Below are 16,080 nucleotides of genomic sequence, written 5' to 3' on the forward strand. Positions count from 1 at the left end.
AAAGACATTTTCTCCAGAGGTGTAAGCCTGTGGCAAGGTTTCCATGTGACTGTAATAACCGCTCATTCAAGTTCCTCAAGGAAATACTAATGAAACTCATTGAATCAGCCCCTTCCACTCCTAAAAGATATGAAGTAGGGGGCAGGGAACTGTCTGGGAAGATTCAAGGAATGAGCAGGAAATGTCATGCATGACACATGTATGAAAATATCATGATGAAATCCACTATTATATATAGCTAACACATGTAATAAACACATTAAAATTGTGGAGTGAAGTTAAAGTTAGACTTAAAGAGGAATTTATATCTTTTTTGTTTTGTTTTTGTTTTTGTTTTTGTTTTTGTTTTTGTTTTTCAAGGGTTTCTCTGTATAGCCCTGGCTGTCCTGGAACTCACTTTGTAGACCAGGCTGGCCTCGAACTCAGAAATCCTCCTGTCTCTGCCTCCCAAGTGCTGGGATTAAAGGCATGCACCACCATCGCCCGGCAGGAATTTATATCTTAACTACATATAATAGAATAGAATAATTATAACTTAACTACATATACTAAAAGAAGAGGGATAAATAAGCAAGTGCCCAACTTAGGTTAGAAAAACCCTGCCCCTAGAGGCAGTGCAGGTGTGACTGCTGTACCACCGTGCATCAGTAGGTGGCAGAGAGGAGAGAGGTTGTCTCTGCTCATCTGACCTGTGAACAGGAATGATTAGTAGGCTAATATTCCATGAAAAAGTGAGCTCGAGATAACCAGCAGTCTGGTGCCAGTGTGCTCAGACAGGAAGCTAGCCTGAGATGACCACCAGTCCATTTTCCTGTTGTCTCATACAGTACTTCCATATATACATGCAAATGATTCTAGCATCTTCTACATTAATTTTCCTATTTTCTGGTTTATGACCATTGGTAATGTATTAGGATGCTTCAATAGATGTTAGCTATATTTATCTATCTGGAAGTGTTTGCTTTTGTTGTTATTATCCTATTTTGTTTTCTATTTGTGAAGTGGTAGCAGGATTGAGCCTTTAAAGGTGACATGCCCAATATGACTATCATTCCAAATTGGAAGAGATGTCCAACAAATGCACAGATCATATCACAGAAACACAAGAAATATGAAAAAGAAAGGAACATGACTCAGTGGAAAGATCACAGCTTCTTAGCTACTGAATTCAAAGACATTGAAATAGGTAAAAATGTTGAGGATTTCAAAAGTTTACCAGTAAAATTTATCAATGACGTTAGAGATGACAGAGGTGATCAAGATAAAATCAGTCTCAGACATGAAAGGAACAAGTAGCTTTGGAGAAAAAGCCAGCAAAATGGATGGGAAAATTAGCAAGAAAGAAAAGACTACCAGGGAGGAAACTGAGTTTTTTTTTTTTTTGGGGGGGGGGAGGGATTAGTAATCAAAATCTCGATGAGCCTAATATAAGTTAAAGTGGAAAGCGCTGTGAATAGACTTGATCCAGCAGAATAAAGAATGGCAGGGATGAAGGTCAAGTTCGAAAGATACTATCCTGAAACATCAATTTTTAAAAAAATGAGCATGACCGTAATACCCAAGAACTTGGACATGATCTAGACCAAATATCAAAATCCACAGGGTAGAAAGAGTACCTGAGATAAATACTACAGGCACTGAGAATCTATTTAATGAAATTATAGCATACAGTTTCCCAAATCTAGAGAAAATAATTGGATATCCAAATGCAAGAGGCATTTAAAAATCCCAAATAGATATCACCAGAGAAATCCTCCTCATAGCTTATTATAGTCAAGGTGTCAAAAATACAAGGCAAGGAAACAATATTAAAAGTTAAAGGGGAAATGCTAACTTGCCTGCAAAGGCAAACATAACAGAATGTTGTCAGATCTCTTTTTAAACCATCCAAACTAAGAAAATGTGGAATGATAATTAGTTTCGAACCCTGAACAAAATAACTACCAACTAAGATTGCTATATCCAGCAACTCTTTTAAAATTGGTGGTTAAATAAGGACATTTCAAGACACCACACACTAAAGCAGATTGAGATGATCAATCCTTTACTGTAGAAGATGCTTAAGGTAATATGTGAGAGGAGGGCAGAGGGCAGTATTAATCATGACAGCAAAGGAGAGAGTAAATTTCATGAAGGGAATATATGAGCAGGGAGCAGTAGGAAGAAATCTGTCATGCCTTTAAACCAACAGCACCCCAGTACCAGCAGGTTAGAAGCAAAAGAACAAGCAACAATCCAACAGAATTAGATCTGGCTGTGGTAGAGAACTGTCTTAAAAGCATTTGTAAGGCTGAGGTAGGCAATCTCGGTGAGTTCAAAACTAAGCTGGTCTGCATATTGAGTTGCAGAACACCCAGGGCTACATAGAAAAATGTGTTTCAACCCCTCAATGCAATCACAAGAATTATTAAACACTAAGAGTAAACTTAGATGTAAATGGCTTTGGGATGCCAACAAAGAGATGAATACTACTAGCTGACTGGATTTATAAACTAGATCAAATTCTGTATTGCATTCAAGAAGAATATCTCACTGGTAAAGTCACTTTGATGAGCAATTAAAGAATGGAAGTCAATCTATTATCAATCAAATGAAAGCCATATATCTATCTATCTATCTATCTATCTATCTATCTATCTATCTATCTATCTATCTGTGTGTGTATATGTATGTATATATATATATATATATATATAGAAATAGCTGTTATAATATCTGATAAGCTAAACTTCAAATTAAAGATAAACAAAAGAGGTAAATAAGGTGTGTATATATTAACAAGGGAAAAATTCAAGAAGAGGTATGATTATAAATATATAAACATCCATATCTATCTATATCATCTATCATTTATATCTCTACCATCTGTAATGTTAGGGCTCCCAATTTCACAAAACAAATACTAATAGATATTAAAAATCACTCACTCTTACTTTACCAAGACCTATCAGACTTTTAATGTCTATTAGTGGTTGTTTTATGAAATTGGGAGCTCTAACCAAAAAGTTTTGCAATTTAATTACACTAATAGATTTAATAGAGACTTGTAGAATACTCCATCCAATGAAAACATATATACATTCTTCTTACCATGGAATTGTTGCTACAATAGACCAAGTTCTAGTTCACAAAACAAGTCATAATAAAAACCAAATATTTGTCAGATCACAGTAAAATAAAACACAAAAAAGTAATAGGAGAAACTCCAGTAACTACACAAATACTTAGAAACTGAACAATATAATGAACCAATGGGTCATTAAAGAAATCATGAAGGAAATTAAAAAATTCTCAGACTCAACTGAAAATTAACGCACAATAACCATGGCATGGTGGTGCACACCTTTAATCTCAGCTCTTGGGAGGCAGAGGCTGATGGATCCCTGTGAGTTCGAGGCCAGCCTGGTCTACAAAAGGAGTCCAGGAAAGCTGGGGTTATTAGATGGAGAAACCCTGTCTTGAAAAACAAAAACAAAAACAAAATAAAGCACAATCTAACAGATCTATTGGGACATACTTAAGGAAAATTTTAAAGAAAAACTTATAGCAAGCAAATAACTTAAAAATGTAACTCAAGGTGTCTGAAAGTCAAGAACAAAGCAAACCTAATGTGAAAGGTGGCAAAATTTAATAAAGATCAAGACAGAAAGTAATTAGATGAAAACAAAAACAATAATATGTAAAATCAAACAAACAAAAAGATGGTTCATTGAAAAGACATGACAAGATTGACAAACTGCTAGCCAAGCTAATAAAAAAAGAAGACCCAAATACTAAAATTGAGACAAAAAAATGTTACAACAAATGCCAATTGTTATACCCAGATTACAAGGTACTCACAGACCACCAGAGACCACCAGGAGTCCAGCTAGTATAAAAAAGCAAAGAGTTATTATTCAAGCAGGAGCTCAGACCCTCCAACCTCTCCAGCACAGTGGAAGGTCCTAAGCTGGTACAAGTCTTGTCTATTTATCATGTTAGCAGAAAAAGGGACTTTCCAACTTGGCTGTTACATGATTGGTTGACATTTCCTTGGTGCACTTTTACTGGCTAGTAATGATTTCAGCTTGATATGAGCAATGGTTGTTAGCTCAATTAATCTACTTTGGACTTTAGGTACTTTTCCCTTAAGAACTGATTGGTTACTAGTAGTCGAGTGACTATTTTCCCAGGGGACTCGTGATTTTTAACAGGGTGACATGGCTCCTGGAACAAGATGGTTTTTTTTCAGAAGCTGAGTTCATTCAGAGGGCAATCATAAAATGGAATCTGTAACATTAAGCTAGATCCTTTAATCTGGGCCCTTTACCAATAGAATGCAGAGGACTAGTAAGGATTACTTTGAAAACATTTATTACAAAAAAATGACAATTTTTAAAGAAATGGGTAAATATCCTAGACAAATAAGACCTACCAACATCAAGAAAAGATGATATAAACAACATAAATAGATCTGTATCAAGAATCAAAGTTGAAGCAAAATTAAATCTCTCTAAAATGAAACGCTGGAGACTAGACAGATCCCTACTGAATTCTACCCAATCTTTAAAGAAGAAACAGGACTAAAACTGTTTGAAATGTTCTACAACATAGCGGGAGGTGGGGAGGAGCATATAACTTTGTCAAGCCATTTCCCAGATTCTAAAACCACCACCACCACTACCACCACTACCACCAACAATAAGACAACTATGTACTAATTTCCCTGATCAATTGACATAAAGATTCTTGCAAATCATATTAGAGAAGACTCTATATTATAACCAAATTGTTTTCATACCTGGTATACAAGACTGGTTTATAGTATGCAAACCAACATAATAGACTAAATGATGCAGAAAAGATAATTAAGAAACTCCAGCATCCTTTTATAATAAAAGCCTTAAAGAAACTGGGTGTCTTAGGGTTTCCATTGCTGTGAAGAGACACCATGACCAATGCAACTCATTTTTTTTTTTTTTTGTTTTGTTAGAAAGCCAGGAAGTGGGAGTGGGTCGGTTGGGGAGCAGGGGGAGGGGGAAAGGATAGAGGATTTTTGGAGAGGATCTTGGAAAGGAAATAACATTTGAAATGTAAATAAAGAAAATATCTAATTAAAAAAAAAAGAAATAAAAAATCTTAGGGGTACTGGTAAGTTTGTATTGTTGTTCTTCCTATTGTGCTGTATTTGCCAGGCACTGGCATAGCCTCACAAGAGATAACTGTATCAGGGTCCTGTCAGCAAACTCTTGCTGGCATTTGCAATAGTATCTGGGTTTGGTAGCTGTTTATGGGATGAATCCCCATGTGGGGCAGTCTCTGAATGGTCCTTCCTTCCCCTCAGCTCTGAACTTTGTCTCTGTAACTCCTTCTATGGGTATTTTGTTCCCCATCCTAAGAAGGAATGAAGTATCCACTCTTTGGTCTTCCTTCTTCTTGAGTTTCATGTGTTTTGCAAATTGTATCTTGGGTATTCTAAGTTTCTGGTCTAGCAGTCATCTTTTTATCCATGAATCAAAAGACAAAAGACAAAGGAAGAATATAGCAAAATTGTCAGCACAAATAGAGGAGTCTTGAGATACCGGTCCAGCTCTATTACAGTTGATACTTAGGCTTCTTATAAAGTGTCCACAAGCTCTCTTGGCTACATTTTCTGTATCCCAGAAACAAAGTATCGATTCACTTATGTGTGTGGATGGTATGCTTCAAAGAATGGGACAAACACTCCTGTGAAGCTCATACCCTCAGAGAAAAGGCATTCTACAACCAAAAGTCAAGGTTTTCCAGGACTAAAACAAACAATAAAGTAAGGCAGAGGATTGTGGAGTGACAGGCAAACCTAGCGATAGCTTCTCCATGTTATCCTTCAGGAACAGCAACCAAGTCATGTAACACTCATGGCAGAAGCCCTTTTCAAGAAAAAGTTCTCTATGAAATAATCTTTGGCACAAATGTGGGGTAAAATCATTCTATGATTAACTGCAAATTAAGTCAATAGAATACACAAGAACTGTGAGAAAGGGGGATGTCACGTGTATTCTCAGTGCACAGGTGATCAATGTGGCTGAAGCCCAGTGGGAATGCCAGGAAAGTGAACAATTTAGTTAACATCCATGTATTTGATTTTATAACATTTTAGTTTGTCAGAATCATTTGACTTCTTGGAAGCTATAAGTTTGATTTCCAGCAATTTGCTGCCTTTCACTAAGACATTCTTAGAACATTATTCTCTCTCAAATATCATTTAGCCATGACGATCCTGAGCTGATTTCAAACAAACATGCACTCTCTTATACTCTAAAGACAAGTATGACATGAGGAGTGGTGAGGTTTCTTCAAAGTTTGACTGTTGACAAGGAAGGGATAAAATCCAGTGTTTTAGGGGATTGTACAATTTATCTCTCTAAACAGAGGTTTGGCATATTTTTCACCCTTTTCCCTAAAATACTCTTGACATGAATCTATGACAATTTCTCTTTTAACTGAGTTAGCACCAAAGAATGGGGGAAAAATTAAATAATTTCTTCACAACATGTTCAGAAATTTTGACACCCACATTTAATGATGAACTATGAAATTCCTTCAAGTCACCATCTGTTAGCAGACTGCTCTAGGAGCAGTGGTGCAAAAATGTTGGATACTTCCTTCCACGAGGAAACAGCTGCTGGGTGAAGCAAGAGAATGATGTATGCTAATATAACCAGTTAATCTCGTTTCCATATCCTCTTGGATAAGCATCGGGGCAATAAGCTAAGGATGGCTGCTTTTCACCTTGCATCTAAGAGGGAATATGTGATAGATTTGCAGAGTTCTAAAAATAAAGTCAGAGGAAAATAATATAAAAATGGCAAGTCTGGATTCATTTTCATTTATTTTTGAAATTACATCAATGTCTAGATGAAAATCACCACGAATCTAAAGGTTGGATCAGAACATAAACATAGACACAGTCAAAAAATAACAAATATATTATTTTCTTTTGCATTTGACTTAAATATGTATGTCAGATCTATTTGATCACAAGAAAAATATTATTATAAAATTACAGTTAGCATTAGGTCCTCTGCGTATATGCTGTGGTTTTGTGGGGCTCCTCACAGTGAGAAGAGTCTCTGACTCCTCCTTCACTTGCTTTTGAAACCTTTTTCCTCCTACTGGGTTGCCTCACACAGCCTTGTTATGGGAGTTGGCACCTAATCTTAGTGCATCTTCTTGTGCCATGTTCAGTTGGTGTCCCTGGAAAGCCTCCTCTTTTCTGAAAGGAAAGAGAAAGTGGTGGACCTGGGGGAGAAGGGAGGTGTGGGAGGCACTGGGAGGAGTGAGAGGAGAAAAAAGAAAAAGAAATAAAATAGAATTGCAGTTAAAAAATATTAAAGGGGTGGGAAAATATGTCATTATTTTGTACCCCTAATGAAGTCATCCATCTAGATTATTATCGATAAATAAAATATAGGTAATTGGCATTCAAGTTTTCAGTGAGTAGCATCAGTCTGTGGTCACCTCAAACTACTGATGATGGTTAGTGTGGAAGAAGTGGGACATCCTGACATTGTATCTCCTAATGTAATAAGGTAGAAAATACAGAGGACCACCTACAAAATATTCTGACCCGAAAACTTGAAGGCACATCTAGTTAAACTTCTAAAACTTTTATTTATAAGTTTTCTTATTTAGGGTTTTACTGATGTGAACAGACACCACAATCAAGGCAACTCTTATAAGGAAAACATTTAATTGGGGCTGGCTTACAGGTTTAGAGGTTCAGTCCATTATTATCAAGGCCAGAGCATGGCAGCGCCCAGGCAGGCGTGATGCAGGAGGAGCTGAGAGTTCAACATCCCTTTCCTAAGGCAAACAGAAGACTGGCTTCCAGGTAGCTAGGACAAGGGTCTTAAAGCCCATGCCCACAGTGACATACTTCCTTGAACAAGGCCACACCTACTCCAACAAGGCCACACCTCCAAATAGTGCCACTCCCTGGGCCAAGCTTCAAACCACCACACAAGTAGATTCTGAAAATGAATAATTAAAACATCAAAACAAAGCAAAGAGACAAATGTGTGAGACAAAACAATTCAGCAGCACGGGTAAAGAGCTAATGAGGAGACTGTCCAATCTAAAAAGAAACACAAAGATCAACTACTGTCTTATTTAGGGTTCCTATTGCTGTGATAAAACATCATGACCCAAAGCAACTTGGGGAGCAAAGGGTTTATCTCAGCCTACATTTCCACATCACAATCCGTCATGAAGCATGAAGTCAGGAACTCAAGGCAAAAAAAAAAAAAAAAAAAAAAAGGAGGCAGGAGCTGATGCAGAGGCCATAGAGGAGTGCTGCTTACTGGCTTGTTCCTCATGGCTTACTTGGCCTGCTTCCTTATAAAACATCCAGGACAATGGGCCCAGGGTAGACCACCCACAGTGGGCTAGGCCCTCCCTCATCAATCATAAATCAAGAAAATGCCCCATGGGCTTACCCACAAGCCAGTCTAGTAGATTCCTCAGCGTAGATTCGCTCTTCTCAAATGACTCTATCTTGTGATAAGTTGACAAACAAAAACTAACCAGGACAGACACCAAATATGTAAACCAATTGAAATCTTATACCATAGCACATCATCTGACAAGTGATTCAAGTTTTCAGGAAATAATTAAATGTGTATTAGATGACACCAAACAATTATTTTTAAGTCTTGATTGAGAGAGTAATCATCAAGAGAAAATAATTAGCCTTTACAAACTTGTACTGAAAATTAGTATTGCATGTAATTTGTTTTAAACTTAATCAGCAATGAAAGGAGGAGAGACTGTAGCAAATATAGTAAAACTCCGATAAGCCTGATGAACTAATTTTCCATATTTGGAAGTTTTCATAATACTTTTAATACTCATTGATCAGAGCTTCATTAGGCAATTTGTATGAAAATGTCCTTTCTAGGACAAATGATATTAGCAAAAGGCAATTAAAAGGAAAATATACAGCTATTGAAAATGCAGTGATAGATACAAGCTGTCATATATTCATGGTGCACCACAGGTATAAAACAACATACATTTATATATGACAACTTTCATTAACTATTTATGAAATTTATGTACTATCAGTGACTGACTAATAAAGGAAATAAAATATGAGGAAATTAGAGAACAGTTCAAAGCATATCTTAGTTCATATTATACACTAGCTACACATACAGATAAGTTTTTTCAATTTAGGATTTTTAGCTGAGCCATGTATTCAACTACATATGAATGTGTACAAAACTAATGCCTGTAAATTTTTAACAATTCTAAAATTCTGACTGCTTATAAAGAATCATTCTAAATCCCTGCTATCTTTTGGTTTGGGTTTTTGTCATTGTTGTTTGTTTGTTTTTTTGAGAATAACCAAGGAGGTGATGTCACCCGCCTTTAATCCCAGCACTCAGGAGACAGAGGCAAGTGGATCTCTGTGAGTTCAAGGCCAACCTGGCTTACGGAATGAGTTCCAAAACAACCAGGGCTACACAATGAAAACCCTGTCCCAGACCAAAAAAAAAAAAAAAAAAAAAAAAAGAATAACCAACGAGCAGGCTGGAGGGATGGCTCAGCAGTTAGAAACATTAGCTATTCCTCTGAAGGCTAATTCCCAGCACCCACATGGCAGCTCACAACTGTCTGTAATTCCTGTTCCAGAGAATCTGACAGCCTCATGCTGATGCACATGAAATAAATGTAAAAAAAAAATGTAAAAGAATAACCAAGGATAATGAAAAGTGATAGATATGCAAATATTTCTGTGAGGTGTTAAAGTCGATTAGGTATGCAGTCATATATTCAAGAATAATATAGCTACATAGTATACGAGTTCTACCTGTAGTTTTTAGAGGAACCTCTACGCTGACTTCCACAATGTCTGCACATACATTCCTAAGTTGTATAAAATGTTCCTCTTTCCCAACATCCGTGCCAGCATTTGAGATTTTTGTTTTATTTTCCTGAAAATAGCCATTCTGACTTTAGTGAGATGAAATCTGAAAACATTTCACCTGTATTTCCTAATAGTGATGGTTGAACATGTTCATAAATATTTATTGAATATCCGTGTGTCTTCTTTTTAAAAGTATTCATTTCATTAGCCATTTTTTGGTTGTAAGATTTTGGTTTGGCTTTTTAACATCTGCAGTTTTTCTAGATTTTAGATGTCCTCTGTCTGATATGTATATGTTGATATGTATATATCGATATATTGGTATATCGATACACATCACACTTTATATATAAGGCCTTTTAGTCTGCTTTGAATAGGTTTTGTGCAAGGTGAGATGTGGGAAGCCAGGTAATTCGCCATTACAAGATGGCGCCGACTTCCTGCATGCTTTCTTGATAAACAAGCGATGTGTGCATGTGTATTCGGGTATCCGCTGAGTCGCTGCTCGACCCGGAGCATGTTAATGAGGTTCTGATGGCATATCCAATCAGGAGGCTCCACGCCTATCCTAAGCATATATAAGCGGCACCAGTTTTCGGGCTCGGGGTCTTCTCGCCTCAGCAATCAAGCTCCCAATAAACGTGTGCAGAAGAATCCTGTTGTGCGGCGTCATTCCTGCTGGCGGGAGGGTCGCCGACAGTGAGAGATATAGATCTCATTTTCTTCTTGTATGGGTGGATAGCCAGTTAACAGTGCCATTTATTGAATAGACTGCCATGTCTCCAATGTATATATTTTGACACCAGACTTGAGGAGACACTTGTTGGTGAAGTGCTTGCTCTGAGAGCATAAGGGTTCATAAATACACACACACACACACACACACACACACACACACACACAATTTTGTGAATACATACAATTTTGTGAATACATACATACACATCCATACACACCAAGAAAGAAAACAGGTGTCTATAGCTGTGTGGGTTTACTTCTGTGTCTTCAGTTCTATTTCCTTAGACTACAGGTCTGGTTTTGTGTCTACACAGTTGTTTTGGTTTTATCTTATTTTACTTTTATTTTGGTTTTGGTTGTTGGTTTAGTTTGGTTTGGTTTTTGTAACTATGGCTGTGTGGTATAGTTGGAGATCAGGTAATAAAGTGCCTCTAGAATGGTAATTTCTATTTAGTGTTGCTTCAGTATGTTCCATGCTCCCATATCAATTTTATGAATGTTCCACCTAGTTCTGGGAAGAATATTGTTGGAATTTTACTTGGAATTGTGTTTTAGTCTGTGAATTTATTCATTTTAGGTAACATTGAAATATTTATATTTATGCTGACAGTCTATGAGCATGGAAGATCATTTCATCTCCTAATGTTCTTTTTTTTTTTTCAACATCTTTCTTTAACATCTCACAGTTGTTATTTCTAACATCTTTGGTATCCTTTATTGGCTTCAGTTCTAGAATGTTTTGCTTTTATTGGCTATTGTAAAACTGAAATTTTCCTCTTGTTTCTTATAGAAAATCTAGCTTTCTGTATGTTGATTTTCTGTTTGGCTAGTTTGATGAAATTAACAGATCTATTTCCATGGTGTCCTTGGAGCCTTTTAAGTATAGTTTACATCATCTGCCAAGAATTTTATCACTTCTTCCTTTCCTATTTGTATCTTTTTAATTTATTTCTCTTGCCTTATTACTTTAAGATGTATTGAATGATGGCAGTAAGAATGAACATTCTCATTCCACTTATATTTCTAGAACAAATGCTTTCAGTTTTCCTCTCTTCAGTATACAGTATCGTGGATATCACCTATTATATTGAGATATGATGTATGTTCCTTCTATTCCCAGTGAGGTGGTTTGAATATATTTGGCCCAGGAGTGGCACTATTAGAAGGTGTGGCCTTGTTGGAGTAGATGTGACTCTGTTGGAACAAAAAGTGTCACTATGGGGGTAGGCTTTGAAGCTCCACCCAGTGTGCAAGAGACAATCTGCTCCTGGCTGCCTTTGGATGAAGATATAGACCTCTCAGCTCCTCTAGCACCATGCCTGCCTGTATGCTGCCATGCTTCCTTCCATGGTGATAATGGACCTGTATCATAGCCCCAATAGAATGCTGTCTTTTATAAGAGTTGCATTGGTCATGGTGTCTCTTCACAGAGACATCATGAGGTTGCAAGCTAGTACAACCACTCTGGAAATCAGCCTGGCGATTCCTCAGAAAACTGACATAGTTTTACTGGAAGATCCAGCAATACAGCTCCTGGGCATATATGCAGAAGATGTTCCAACTTGTAATGAGGATACATGTTCCACTATGTTCATAGCAGCCTTATTTATAATAGCCAGAAGCTGAAAAGAACCCAGATGTTCCTCAACAGAAGAATGGATACAGAAAATGTTGTACATTTACACAATGGAGTACTACTCAGCTATTAAAAACAATGAATTTATGAAATTCTTGGGCAAATGGATGTATCTGGAGGGTATCATCCTGAGTGAGGTCACCCAATCACAAAAGAACACACATGATATGCACTCACTGATAAGTGGATATTACCCCAGAAACTCAGAATACCCAAGATATAATTTCCAAAACTCAATTATACCCAAGATATAATTTCATGAAACTCAAGAAGAAGGAAGACCAAAGTGTTGACAATTTGATCCTTCATAGAAGGGGGAACAAAATACCCATGGAAGGAGTTACAGAGACAAAGTTCAGAGCAGAGACTGAAGGCATGACCATCCAGAGACTGCCCCACCTGGGGATCCATCCCGTAAACAACCACCAAATCCAGACACCATTGCAGATGCCAACAAGAGCTTGCTGAGAGGAGCCTGATGAGCTGTCTCCTGAGAGGCTCTTCCAGTGCCAGACAAATACAGAAGTGGATGCTCACAGTCATCCATTGGATGGAACTCAGGGCTCCTAATGAAGGATCTAGAGACAGTACCCAAGGAGCTAAAGGGGTCTGCAACCCTATAGGAATAACAGCAATATGAACTAACCAGTACTCCCCATAGCTTGTGTCTCTAGTTGCATATGTAGCAGAGGGTGGCCTAGTTGGCCATCAATGGGATGAGAGGCCCTTGGTCTTGTGAAGATTATATGCCCCAGTACAGGGGAATGCCAGGGCCAGGAAGTGGGAGTGGGTGGGTTGGGGAGCAGGGCAGGGGAGGGTATAGGGGAATTTCTGGATAGCATTTGAAATGTAAATGAAGAAAATATCTAATAATAAACTGAAACACACACACACACACACACACACACACACACACACAAAGATGACTGCTAGATACCATATTTATGAGCTAAGCAGAAAGGGAATGAAAATTGTATGTTAGTAACATGCTTTTGGCCAGCTCTCCAAGAGACTTGTGCTTATATGTCTCATTGAATGTACTTGACTCATGTAGCTACTCCTAGATGAAAGAATCTCAAAGGTTAGTACCCAAAATATTTAATTCTAGGGCAGAGGAGAGGAAAGGGGAAAGGACTTGTCAGAGGGTATGGTAATAGCAAGCTGATAGAAGTTATCACAACAATAAGACAGTCCACCAAACGAATAAATGTTTTAAATTGATATTTTTATTAATTCCTTGAGAATTTCATGGAATGTGTTTTGATTATATTTACCTTTTTTCAAATCCTCCATGATCCACTCTTTCTGGCCTCATTCAACCTCAAGTCTTCCTCTTCCTTCTCCTCCTCTTTTTCCTCTTTGTCTACATTTTTACTCTTCTTCAGGAACCCATTGAGTATAATTTGTGTTGTCCAGCTTCTTTTGAGGGTGGAGCCTGTTCAAGTTTACCAGGATCATGCTATTAAAGAGAACTGACTCTCCTCCCAGCAGCTATGAAATGTCAATAACTCCTTAGTTTGTGGTGAGAGTTAATGTTCGTTTTGCCCTCTGCTTGTTGGGATTTTCTCTGGCTTGAGCACGTGCAGTTCTTGTGCATGGTGCAACAGTTTCCTTGATGTCTTCTATCACCTTTGGGTCTTAAGTCTTTTTGTCTCTTTTTTCCATTATGATTTCTGAGCCTCTCAGGGAGTGGTATGATATTCATCTCTACTTGAGGGTGAACATTCCACAGTTTCTTACTCTCTGCTCTTTGACCAGTTTAATCCGGTTTGAGAGTCTCAATGTTAATTGCCATCCCCTCCTAGAAAAAAGCTTCTCCAAGCAGGGCTGAGGAATGTACTGATCAATGAACATAGCAACAAGTCACTAGGAGTCATTTTAATACTATGTACTTTTAGCTGAATAACATTAAGTTATTCCCTAGGGTCTATGGCCTATCTAGTCACAGGTTCTTGATCTTATTATTGGTGTAGGTATTAATCCTATCTCACGGATGAGTTCTTAGGTCCAATGAGAGAGTGGCTGGTTACTCCTATACCATTTATGCCACTATTTAATCGTTATACATGGCTTGTCAGGCCAGTCAGCATTTCAGGTTGCAGAATTCATAGCTGGATGACACATATTACTACTTTTATGCTCTGGTAGCATACATGGTATGTTGCAGAGATATTCAAGTTAGCTAAAAAGGATGAAGGCCCGAGGTCAGTGCCACCTTGCTTTTTCCACATTCTAGGACTCAGCTATACAGTAATAGGATTTTACCATGAAGTTATGGAAGTTAATCAATATCATTGGCAATAGCCTGTAATGTTTGGGGGGGTCTCTGGGACTCCACTGGCCAAACTAAAAGAGGGGGAACCTATTCCTGATACTAGGTTTGCTAACATGTGGTGTTTAGTTGGGATATTGTTCCCGTGTTATAGAATAACTTCATTTAAACTACTTTTATATGTATATATGCATACATTTTAGGAAACTTCTGCAATAGCAGATTATTATTTTATTTTTTTATTGTTTTTAAAATTTGTATTAACAAGTTGCTGGCACTATGCTGGTCAGGTTCTGAGTTATTCTTTCTTCTAAGTTGTTAATACTCAGATAAATGCCCTGTTACTGGTCACCTGAGTTTTGCTCTGATTTTCTCTGCTCCATGTGTGTACTCATAGCTGCGCTTACATGGAGACCTCATGGCAAATCCTTTTGGTGTTTCCACATGGCCTCTCTACACTTTTCTTCTTTCTCAGTAGCAGATTCTTACATGACTGTTTGAAGAAGTTTTCATAGTGTTCATTATCCTTCCCCATAGTCCCCCTCTTCCTTGCCCTCACATCCTCTGTCCCATTTAATTCTTCCTGTTCCATTATTCATTTTACCTCCTTTATATTACTGCATTCCATTGTCTCCTCCCTTGAAAGATCCTCCATCCCCCATGATCCCTTACTTGTTTCCTAATTTCTGTGGGTATTCCAAATGAAGCACATTTATCTAAAGATTCAAAGATAAATCTGTGTATGAGAGAAAACACACAATGTTATTTTTTTTTTCTGGGTCTGGGCTACAGATGAACAGATAAAGACTTATAATATTGCCAGGAAGGGGGCTGCCTCAGTGGTTGTTCTTGGTTCTTCTTGAGGCAACGGAGGGGGAAGAGCGTCTGTCGGGTAATACTTGGTCTTACAAGATATTTGGGGTTGATGTACAATAATAAAATGTTTACTTGCCTTAAGTCTAAGCCACTTTGTTGTGGTAGCTGACCTGTCTGTCTGAATTTCTCTGAGGCCAGAAACCGTTTAGCACCTCATCATAAAACAACAGGAGATGAAATGAAAAGATTTATTGCTGGTGCTCCTTCCTCTGGTGAATCAGTCAGAAGCTTCTCCAGCTAAGCTAGTCCAGTCTCTGTGAATCACAGAGGAAGGAAAGGAAAAAAAATTAAGATGCTGTATACAGGCAAATATGCACAAACACATATACATTCAAACACTCACACATCCACTCTGGCCAGGCCAATCAACTCCCCATGTATTCATGCATGCTAACATATATACACATATACCTACATACAAACATGTAGACAAATAGACATACATTTAGATAGATGGATGGGGCAAAGCTCCCCAAGCCAAACCATTCAACTAACAACTTTATTTCTTCTTTTTTTATTAGATATTTTCTTTATTTACATTTCAAATGCTATCCCAAAAGTTCCCTATACCCTCCCCCTGCCCCTGCTCCCCTACCCACCCACTCCCACTTCTTGGCCCTGGCATTCCCTGGTACTGGGGCATATAAAGTTTGCAAGACCAAGGGGCCT

At 37.8% G+C, this 16,080-nt stretch overlaps 1 pseudogene; it reads left to right on the forward strand.

Annotated features, from left to right (window-relative positions):
- The first annotated feature begins 598 nt into the window (after positions 1-598).
- On the forward strand, positions 599-721 carry LOC115063742 (annotated as a pseudogene).
- The last annotated feature ends 15,359 nt before the right edge of the window (positions 722-16,080 follow it).

Source organism: Mus pahari, chromosome 3, assembly GCF_900095145.1.
Source record: "Mus pahari chromosome 3, PAHARI_EIJ_v1.1, whole genome shotgun sequence".
In the NCBI taxonomy this organism is placed as follows: Eukaryota; Metazoa; Chordata; class Mammalia; order Rodentia; family Muridae; genus Mus; species Mus pahari.